This window comes from Malurus melanocephalus, unplaced genomic scaffold (assembly GCF_030028575.1).
Source record: "Malurus melanocephalus ecotype Western Australia unplaced genomic scaffold, MMel_1.1 scaffold_102, whole genome shotgun sequence".
Classification (NCBI taxonomy): domain Eukaryota; kingdom Metazoa; phylum Chordata; class Aves; order Passeriformes; family Maluridae; genus Malurus; species Malurus melanocephalus.
Window position 1 is genome coordinate 397 of NW_026623334.1, and position 11,419 is coordinate 11,815.

The 11,419-nt window shown below is 43.4% G+C and overlaps 1 long non-coding RNA gene across 3 annotated transcripts; it reads right to left on the bottom strand.

Moving 5' to 3' along the window:
* Positions 1-2,129: 2,129 nt before the first annotated feature.
* On the bottom strand, positions 2,130-11,105 carry LOC130575265 (uncharacterized). 3 transcript variants are annotated; one of them, XR_008965534.1, is made up of 4 exons: positions 10,846-11,105; positions 7,661-7,773; positions 5,428-5,539; positions 2,130-4,401 (listed from the first exon to the last, which is right to left on the bottom strand). It is a non-coding gene; the product is annotated as an uncharacterized LOC130575265 (long non-coding RNA). The 3 variants fall into 3 exon arrangements; XR_008965531.1 differs by lacking the exon at positions 5,428-5,539; XR_008965533.1 differs by lacking the exons at positions 5,428-5,539; positions 10,846-11,105 and adding an exon at positions 9,689-9,813.
* Positions 11,106-11,419: the final 314 nt, after the last annotated feature.

Consider the following 11,419-nt stretch of genomic DNA (forward strand, 5'->3'; position numbering starts at 1 on the left):
ACAATTAATGCACATCTCCATCCATTTATCCCACACCAGCATAAACAGTCCTATCTGRAGGTTGTGCCTGCTGTCAGCTCCCACCCTTTAAAGCGATGCTGGAACTCCCTTGTACTCACAGATAGRAGTGAAGGTCTCCAGCACTTTCTAGGCAAGAGCAGAGCTGAAGGTGACTACTGGGGAGCAGAAGTGTAAAATCTTCTTTCTGGGAGCCCTGCCACAGGGAGGTCTTCTAATATTGTTTCCCTCTTTAAAAACCYTTACAAAAATAGGGAGGGATTTACAAGTGATCATTTAATAGATCRGAACAGCTCAACTACTTGATAAAGTTCTTTTACCTGTAGTAAAGCATGTTGGTACTGGAAAGCTGCCATGTGCTCTCCAGGGCTGTCCTTACAATGAGATGGTTTAGAATAGCTGCTGTTCRGGAAAGAATAGCTGTGTGTGACCAGGAAAGCTTCTGGAGGGTCTCTTCCAAGGCTTGCATTTCTCATGGAGCAGAGAAAGCTCCARGAGTCACTTCTCTGTTACCTGACAGAGATCACTCATGCTCTGTAGCTGTGCATGGCTGCATGAGCAGACATCAGTCCTGGTGCTGTCTCAGGTAGGGAGAACTCTGAATAATACTGACTATTGAATGGTTAAAAACAGACTTTCTGGAACACAGTTTTTTGGGAGAAATGTTATCTGCATCAAGCAAAACCTGTGAACTGTGTGTATACCATAAGGAACGTGCTGCCCAAGTCCTTGGCAGAGACCTCTATCAGATGTTCATGATCTCCATCCTGCCCTCGGTGCAGCTGGGGACTGTGGCTTTGCCAGGGAACTCTGAATTCCACAAGAATCTGTTAATAATCTCCAGCCTGACACTTTCCAATAGCATCATTCAGAACAAGATTATGCTGAGATGCACTCATTTCTTTGTCAGTCCTCATTTGATTTATAAAACAGTTCTAAATCATCACAAATTCTCATCYATAGCATTGAAGTGTCTCTCCAAATAGATCTCATGAAAGTCTGTAATAGACTTTTCATCAGATGTATTAAGGCACAGAAAAAAACATGCAAAGATGATTGGAGAACTTTGGCATTTTTCCCAAATGATGGATGTACAAAATCTTTCGTTGTGCATCTTGAACTCCCAGAGGAGGGACTAGGTAGGTATGGCCAAGTTGTCATGCAAGCTGATGTAAAGAGAATGCTCTAAAAATTAATTGTAAAACTTTTGTATGTGAAGACTGGATCAGGAGGAACGTGACACAGTTCAGTCAGAGGAAAGTATCTGATATCTGAATATAAATCAATTCCTCTTCAAAAAACCCCAAAACTAAAACAAAACAAAAGTAAACAAAACCAACCAAAAAAAAACCCAAAAAAACAAATAACCACCCCCCCCATTAATTTTTTAGAGAAGAAATCTAATTCTGCTTCCTGAAATTTTTATTAAAAAAAATGGACAGCACATGCACAAAAACTAAAACCCCCCCCAAAAAAAACCACCAAAAAACACCAAAAACAAACAAACAAAAAAAAACTTCCTACAACCCTTCTAAGCACATGAAAATAGAATTGCAGTTCTATACGAAGTGTGCAGTCCTATTCTGACCTCACTTCACAGCAGCATGTGGATATAAAGTTCAGCAGAAGTTGATGAATTTACACCCCTTAGTGTCCACTTGCAGAGTGTGCAAGTCTTGAAGCAGAGCCCAGCAGTGTGAGCTGCGCTGGCAGGAAGCTGCACCAAGCTGCTTTKGAGGAAATCACACTTTTTGGATAAATACCAGTCAGCTGCAAACATTTTTCTCTCCAGGATGTGTGTGCTTTTCTAATGTTTAGAATAAAAATGTRGTGCTAGGAATTGGGAATATAGTTTTCACATATTTGATTACTTCAGCATTAAAGCAGCATGATGATATTAGTGGTAGCCTTTAACATGAACTTTGTTCTGTAACTTCCAGGCTTCAAAAACTAATGAGGAGTAAAACTGGGGGAAAAAATGTCTTCCGACAAGCCGGTCTTCAGCACCTTTTTAATGGATAACAGATTTGCCATCATCACACATCACTTGGAATATATTATGACAAGACACACAGGCTAATATAACGCATTGTCTACACAAGGCTACTACRTATTAGTGAATTTCTCTTTAATTTGATACAGGATGATTCAGTTCCACATACAGAAGCTTTCAAATCGTTTTTTTCTGGAAGAATTAAAAGCCAGTGTGTGTACTCAATGTAACCAGAAAACATCAGATGCTGTGTTACAGAAGTTGCAAAATGGTTTCTTTCCTTCGATGAAATTCGGAAAGCAAAGCATGAAAAGAGTTTCTAACTTTCAGCACTTAGTAACAAAGCTTTCAAGAAAGCCCAGGATGCAGACAAGGAATCAGAACTGTCAGATTTTCACTGTACTGGGTTCTGTTCCCACAGATGGGAGTTGGCTGCGCCCTGAGCTGGGCTCATTTTCATTTCCAGTATTCAGATGAATCCTGGATGGGTGTTTCCAAAACTTTCAGCTGTTTGAATGCTGGGTGCTTGCTGCTGTCACAGGTTTGGCTACCAGAGGAGTGCCTAGAAAGTGTAAAAGCATCAAAAGTTCCTTCCCAAACAAGGAAAGCAGGATGATGAAGGAGGTGAAAACTTAAAAGAAAATATCTTGTTTTATTATAAGACTTGTACATGCAAACCTTTTATATATAAAAACCATTGTGATCAGCAGAGCAGCATTGGCAGATGTGAGTGCACACTTCATGCTGCAGGCACAGCCATCCCCATCRGCTACAGTCAAGACTCCCTCTATTTTCTCTCTGTAAAAAGGCAGATCTAGAAATCTTGTCCTGGCTTTGCCTTTTCAGTATAGGACCCACTTGAAGCATTTTTAAAAGTGCCCTTCAAACTTCCCCAGGCAGGTCGATGGAGAGCTGGAACTGGAATGACCCAGGAGCATTGAGTCATCTGCTGGCATTTTCCCCCTCCTCTCCACTTCCACAAGCAATGATTTGTTTTCTTCCTTCCTCTTGATTAGGTCTATAATACAYTCAGATTATAAAGTGAACTCCATTTTGTGTCTCTTTTATTATCTGTAGTGTCTCATTAGCCTCGGTACTATCATAACCCCTCTCTGAATCATCATTTGTATATGGATGTTTGACATATCAGCTGATTGTCCCYTTTTCTCTTTCCTTCCCCATCTCTTCTGAAAGCCAATGAAGCTATTTCTGTTGATACTTAAATATCACAATTTCTCCCACTATCACTAATAGCATAATGGCATTATGAAAAACCTTTCTGCAGTGCATTTTTGTGTGACGTAATGCAAACAAGATGGAACTCAATGAGAACATCATTAMATATTATCCTCCTAAAATTCATTTAAGAATGACCAAAAAGTTTGAACCAAGCAAATGTTGTTTTTCAGGGATTAAGCCTTGAAAGAAGTATTTTCAGGACAGTTTCACTCAAACTTGGAGAAGGCACTGTAATGTTTTTATGGACATGACCATAAAAAAGGCTTGAGTGCAMAGAAAATAGGTGTCTGTGTGCCACTGCAGACCCTTTTGTCACAGAATCAGTCTTGTTTCCCCTATTTTCATAGAGTGAGATGAGAATTATTTCTGTAGGGCTTATAAACATTTCTCCAGATACGTGCTAAAAAGGGTGTTCAGTATCTCCTGCTTCTATATATTGGACAACCAAAGTAATGCTGCATTCTGCTCTGTGGGATGTAGTGTGAGATTCTTGCATGTATATTGCTGTATTTTTGTTTTCTCAGCACTGATAGTCACTACCTGTTTTTCTCTGGAGACCTTTGTCCAGAGAGCTGCTACTTTTAAAAAATCAAATAATTAAAGCCATTGTTACCTTTTTTTTTCTTTTTTCTTTTTTCTTTTTTTTTTTTTTTTTTTTTTTTTTTTAACTCAGGATAATAAATTCTGGCAGGTTTTTAGTGCTTAGTGTCCACAGGAACTAGCACTGCTTTGCAAACATCCTCAGCTTTTCAAGATTTTGTTCCACCAAATACAACCTGCATTTTTCTAATATTTTCCTTTGTTCAGCTTCCCTGTTGTCTCATTCCATGTGGTCTCACTTGAGCCTTGTTTTAACTACGATAAGTTTTTTTTGTTTTCTTATTCTATCTTATCTTCACAGCCACATTTATTTTTCCTATGTAAAGCCAGGCAAAATGTCTTGGTGTTACTGTGCTGATGTAGGGGTGCCCAGAAAGCCAGAAAAGCTTCTCAAGAAATATGGTTTATAGATACCAGCAAGGCTGGGTGCACACACAGCACTGTGCTGGCTTGGGGCTTTTCCTTGATGCAGTTTTTCAATGCATTTGAGCAATTATTTTGCTGAGGCTGCAGGAGGCTGAGCTGTCAGAGTGTCCTCATTCTGTGATCTCCTGAAAAGGCATAGAATTAAGAACCACGTTAGGAAATTATAGCTCTTTGCCCTGCAGGATAGGGAACATTGGGTTCAGCCGGGATCCTCGACCGATTTGATTTCTGTGGAATTTAGTTCTTGCTGGAAAAAAAATTATCTCTAATATTTAGAGTTAATTTAGGTGCTTAACTCGGGAGTAGTGCTGTCAGTGTGCCTGAATATTGCTATAAAACCTGCTGCTGCTGCAGACCTGCTGCAAAGGTGCTGTGGTGGCTCTGCCTGGGGTCAGGCAGTGCCAAACAGGAGAGCAGAGGCTGCCATGTGAGAGCTTGGGGAAGCAACTGGCACTTCTGCAGAAAAATTACTGCCCAGCACTTCACTGTCCTTTCTGTGWGTCCTGGGAAAAGGAAAAGCACTGGCAAGCAGGGCAGGGAAAAGTGGCAACGAGCTSGTCTTTCCTGGTAAGGATGTGAAAGCAGGTGGCAGGCTTGAGGCTGAGCTTTTCCAAACGCAGCAGTTCTGTCTGTGCATCCCCTGGCAAGTTGTTTACTGAGGACACCCCTGCTCTTACTTGTTTAATTGAGCATTAACACACGGGTGTTACCTTGCACAGAAATTAGAAGTTTCCCTTTCCAGCCCTTGYTTTATTTTAGCTTTTGGAATGGGTGAAGATTTGTTTTCCTTTCCGGAGTAGTCACGCTGTTATGRTGGAGAAGCTGAAGGGTCCAATTACCCACCCCATGACGTTGTTTGTAAAGCAATTACAACTGGCAGAGTGTGATTAAAACCCCGAAGTTATCACTGCTTTCTCGAGGCAGGAGGGGTGGCTGTTTGCAGATGAATATGCACCAAATGAATGATTTCCTCAGCCCGTGTGTGACCTCCTCCCCTCTGTTACTGACGGCAGGTACACAGCCATGCAGCTTTCTGCGCATGAATTAACACTTGCAGCTAATAGCAGTAAAGTCACAAATGGACTATTACTTTTTATAGCCTTTTAGCAGAGTCAGCCTAATGGAGCAAAACTGTTAACAAATTAAGATACCTTTGACAGGACTTTAAGCAGGAATCATAACCCAGGAGTCACTGGTTGGGACACAAACACAAAATTGTCTGTAGAATGAGGCTGAATCTCAGCTGTTGTGTGGTGGCAAGTGCTAAACCACAAAATAAGAATTAGGACCAAGAGTTAATCTTGGTGAGATTTTCAGAACAAGGAACTGACTTCCAGTAATGGTTGTAGAGAGCCCGACATATCTGCAGTGCTACAGGATATAAAATAACAACAGTCACAGTAAAAATAAGTCATATTTGTCTCCTTATGACAGAGCATGAAATAAGGCACAGATGCAGGATACGTCTTGAAGCCCCAGCATAAGCTATATCCTACAGGGGGCTTTTCTCAGTGCATTCTTATTTTTGGGGCTTTGTGCAGCATGGCATCATTCACCTTCATCTGCTCCTATTGAGGAGTTCAGGAGAGCTCTGTCTGTCTGCAGCTCCCAATGGCTGTGCTCATTAGTAACTTAAAGCCCAAACTTAGACAAATTCAGGCTGATTTTACTSCTCTTTCTCTATCTTGAACCTTTCTCCTCAACGTAATGTGAAGACTCGTTCTCCTCTTAATACCTTGTGATATTCTCCTAAGAACACCCAGTGTTACAGTTCCAGCATAATTATATTTTCCCATAGGTGCAAAATGTGTCTGCATCAATAGCTTATTAAAAGAGTGTAATAAAAATTATGACCCCACAATTCTGCTATTAATATAACAATTCTGAGCCAAGAAAGCTCCTTGATCCTCCTTGTGCTTCTGCTGTAACACGGTACAAGAGCAGAACACCATAAGCCAGTTTAATCCCTTCTTTTCACCCCCTAGCAATATACATTGGCCCAAGAGAGTAACATGAATTGAAAGTTTAATTTATTAATATGCAATAGTGATAATGTCGAAAGAACAATATATAAAACCCACACAGAACAGGATTACACGGTACATAGGGGAAAGCCTAGAGCTAATATTTAATATAGCAAAACACAGCCAAAAATAACTTCTCGTCCAAGGAGCAAAAGAGGGAGAGCTCTGCAGGTGCTGGAGCAGAGGAGCTGTGCAAGCAGCCTCTGCCTTCAAGTGCACAGCTGGACCCAGCCATCCATCCTCTGGCTGAGCTCCCTCTCTGCTGGAGCCACACAGATTGCGGTGCTTTCCACGAGTGCCAACTGTTGGGCACTGACTGGAGTTCCCAAATATCACTTTGTCTACTGGAAAGTTTCTCACTGCTCTGCTTTAGCAGTGCACACCAGAATCAGAGAGCAGACCCAAGCAACACAGGCAGAGAGAGAGCAAGCCACAGCAAATGGGGACCCTCAGAGCTCKGAACATTTCTGCAAGTGAAGCACGAAACCGACTTTTCCCTTCAGCTGAATGGTTCACTTAAGCCTGAAGGAACAAAGTTTCACCGGTAGGCAAAGTACCCTGCAGCCTTAGCAGAGGTACAGCCACATTAATATGTCACTGGCTTTGCCAAAAACGAGCAATTTGCTCGAGAGTCTCAAATCAGTAACAGTCATGTGAGTGGAAAGCTTTTCAGCCTCTAAGGGACTGGCCGGTTTCACACACTTTACAGAGTTTGCTTTCCTGTCCCTGCCCTAAAAAGAGCAAGCAAGGAAGGATAAATGTGAAGGAATAGAATTCAGTACTTCTACAGTATTAATGAGTGTTCACTGTGCAGTCAGGGGAGCAGAGCTCACTCTTGGAGGGCAAGTTGAGAGAGGGGTGACATGGGGGTGCCCTGGCGTCCTTGCAGCTTTCCCACCCTGCCATACATTTCTGAAGGGRTGGGATGAGGCCCAAGCTGACCATCAATCCTGCCTGCTGCTTGGGGCTCTCAGCTCACTGTGCGTGCACACCAGAGGAACTGCACAATAGCTCCTAAGTACATGGTCAAAATAGGGGACCTATTGTCTSTGTTGATTGAAGAGTCCAGGTCTGCAGCCAGGGCTCTTCTAGCTGTTGTGTCTGTAGATTCATTCCCTGTCTGATTCCTCTTCCAGCCTTCCCCAGCTCTAATCTCCTTGCTTCCCTTTGCTGGAGTTGATTGCCCCCTTCATGGCGTAGTCTGATTTAGAAGAGCCAGGTCAGCTCAGCAAAGCTCTGCTGCTTTAACTCATCTCCTCTCAAATGCCACACAAGATGCTCAGCTCTTATAWAGCAATAATCTCTAAAAGTCAGGAGGAGGCTGTAGACATGAGAAATGAGAGCAAACCAGGAGACTTACCTGTCAGCTGAAACWCCAGCAGCTGGGAGAGGCTGTGTGCCCGTGTTGTAGAACAGAGTCCACAAGCCCAGCAGCAGAAGAAAAGCAGTCGGGGCTGCCCTTCCAGCCCCTTCCTGAGGAGGGACAGATAGAGGAGGATGTTTGTAGCAGCAGTTCTTACATGAATTTGTGTCCCTAAAGTTTTTCTCACTGGTGTTTCTCAAGCAGCAGAGCCGGGGCAGGTTAACACAGGTCACAGCTGCCCTGTGCGGAGGTGTCACATCACACTGCCTGGTTTTTATACATGGCGCTTCCATGATTTATTTGCTGCTTCTTTCAAAAGCTTTATTTCTCTCTAGTTAGCTAAATTAATGTATTTGTAGTAGTTCAAAAYGGGTGACTAACTGCAGGCTGGGCCCCTGGCTGAGAGGAGGAGAGATTTCCTCCTCCTGCCAGGAGAGAGGGGTCAGGATGAGCCATGTGTCTGCCTGGCCACTGCAGAATTTCAGAGTCTTTGTGATATTCTTCTTTCCTCCTATGCTTGCCATTGTTCTGCACTTTCCTGTACCATCATAACTTTTTCTGAGTTTCAAAACTCATGAAATCTGTGAATATATTCTGCTCTGCTCAAAGCTTCCTGTGGTGTGTGCCAGGGTTTTATCAGCAATAATCAGTTCATTGGACTAAAACTCACCCAAGGGAAATTGAGGCTGCAGGGAGGAGGTTTGCCCTGGGGTTTACAATGTGTGGGGCAAGTGCCAGGGAAGCTGTGGGCCAACACACAGGAGTAAACCACTTGGAAGGGCAGCTGTGAGTGCTGTGCTCATGGTAATAGAGCTCRGAGCAGAACAAGGGGTCAGGCAGCAGAGAAGTCCCCAATATCAGGTTTCTGTAGAGGTGAAGCTGTTGCTGGATTGAAAATAGAGTGGTTGTAGCTGCTCCATTGACCAGAGGAACACGAGGCTGGAGACAGGCGAGTCTCTCTGGCAAAGTGAGTTTTATATCAGTGGGTCCCCAGTTGGTTTCTGCTCTGTCATTAGGTAAGGGAAAATAAAAATCGGTTTGCAGAGTTTCTGTGGCTTTAAATATCTCATTGTATTGCATCAGTCAGATGTGRGGATATGATAGATGGGGTGGAAAARAAATGTGTCTGAAGAGAAGTGGCATCCTGTGAGTACAAATGATTGTGCCCTGGGCTGAAGAGGGCAGGAGAGAATGACAGACAGGGGCTCAACCAGAGTTGAAAGGCAAACCTGAACTAGAGGAAAAAGGAGGGAGTGATTCTTCAGTAAAGGAAAAAAAGATTAAGATCTGACCTAGATACAAAGATCATTCCCATCCTGCCCCCCATTTGCTAGGTCAGGGGAGGTAATGAGGAGAACAAGACACCCCCAGGATGGTACAAAATTCCTCCGAGGCGTTGAGCCCACATAAGCAGCTCACCAGGAAACACAGGGGAGCTGTGCTGCAGCACGTGTGAGCTGGTGCTGCCCAGTGCTGGGATCGGCTTCAGGGGATCCAAACCTGTTCACTGCCCCCATTCTCAGCTCCTCCCAACCCCAGTAAAAGCCAGCAGGCAGAGGATGGTGTGTGTGGAACCTGTGCCTGTTCTGTCAGCCTGCAAGGAGAGGTTTTTGCTCGATGCTGGCTGAACAGCAGCGCTTCAGCTCCCACCGTGTGCTGCTCTGACCTCCTCAGCTCTTTTCATCTTTTTTCCCCTGCCCTGGGAAGGGTCAGCCCCTCACTGCTGCCCCTTTCAAACGAGGGTGTGCAGCTCACTGAACAATGTTCCTAATGACAAACTGCCAGTGGGTGACCAGTTTAAAAATATCAAGAGATATGATGAGAAACAGCAGAGGAAAAGAGCCAGGAGTAATAAAATGAGGTTGATAAAGGAAGAGTCACCTGAAAAGTCTCCTGGGAGGTCTGCTTTGCCAAGGCATGGCCTCTTGGATAAATGTGAGCTTTCCTATGAAACCATTCATAAATTATGTGAACTGTTTGCTTATAAAAGCCAAGTACCAGAGACAGCCATCCATATCAAGTCACCTGTTAACTCTTGATATTTCCAGCCTCTTTTCTTTGTCTGTTGCCAGTACCCTGATTGCAAAGCTTTCTTACACTGATGAGTTATCCAGTCTTATCTGGSCCAGTAAAGCTTGCTCTGTGTGGAGCTTATCCACAAGAAATAAAAAAAGAAAAACTTCTTCAAAATTCAAACAATTTTACTTGGCCTTTGCTCTTACATTTGTATCCTGGACTTGAGGGAAAATTTTAAAAGTGCTCAAAGTGRCTGCTAGATTGTAGTTTCATTGTTAAAAGTGACTTGGATACCTCATTCATGGTGAATTCAACCCATTTAAATTCTGGACAAGGCTTGGATGACATATACCTCCATGCTTGGGTCTCTGATTGTGACTGCATCCAGGCCTTTGTGCTTAAACTCTGGTGCAAACTATGAAGGAAAAAACGCACATGGACACTGTTGATAAAACCTTTGGGTACTTGAGTGAGATCTATTTGAGTAATAGTAATGTTACAGTTTTTTCATGGAAAAATATATTTTACATTTGTTTTTCTCTGGTCTTTGGACACTGACAGTAAATACAAACCCCCTCACATGTAACATGAAAATAAACCTTTTATCTGCTGGTTTTTGTTTTTGGTTTTTTTTTTTTTTTTCAAACATGACACACAATGCTCTTTACTACTCCAGAATTAGAGAAAACATTAATTCAATCCATTTAAGTGATGAATGCCCACAAAATGAAACTTTTTTTTTTTTCTGGAATGATGACCTTGGGCAGATTAGAGCAGCTAGGTAAGAAATCCAGCAAGTATTTATCAAAGGCTTCTAAGACAGTGCAAACTCTAGTGAGTTCAAAAGCAAGAGACTTTTAGTCTTCATACAACTGACAGGGTCATAACGTTTCAAGAATGCCAGGAATCCATGTGGCTGTTCCATTAAACACCCCTGATTAGTGAACGTGCTGATAAACTTAGAGAGTCAGAGGTCAACATTTCGGAGCTGAAGGTACCCCAGGTATCTGAAAAAGTCTCCAGAATTCCCGTGCCTCCTGCCCAGTTAACCCCTTCCATCACTGCACCCTTGGAGGCTTCAAAATGGGARCAGTGCCTCACAGGCAGCATTTTCCAGACAATTCTGCTGAGATGTTGAATTATTTTGAAAAGTACAGAAAAATTACCTCAGGCACCTCCCATGGAAGTGTTCACAACAGCTGGCTGCTGTTTGATTTCTCTGAGCTCAGTCAGTGGATGTGTAAAATCCCGTGTTACACTCTGTCCCCTCGGCTCCAGGTGACACCCGATGGCACCAGGCTGTGCTYTAAAACACTGCAAACACGACAGGGGGTTCAAAATCCTCAGGAGCACTCACAGCACYCTGTCACCACACTGAGCTCTCTGCTCTGTTCAGGTTTTGTTGCAAGAGCTCCAGCTCTGCTCCCGCCTGTGGCAGGTAATTGGGAAATCTGGGAAAATCTGGGAAATCAGGCTGCGTGGCTGAGCGTGGCTTTGGCAGGGCATGGTTTAACTGCAGCACAAACAGGAGGGTCCCAGGAAGGCTGGATTATCCCAGCAGCTCCCATTTTCCAGGCAAATGTCTTAACTGGCAAGTCCCCTCAATGAATGTTGCTTCTTCCTCGTCCTCCCAGGCACAGACTTTAACTGGTCCTGCAATGCATGGCTTTTCATTGCACGCACTGATTATGAACTGCTGGAGGCATTAAGGATTCGTGTCTGCTGAGGGCCACAGCGTGA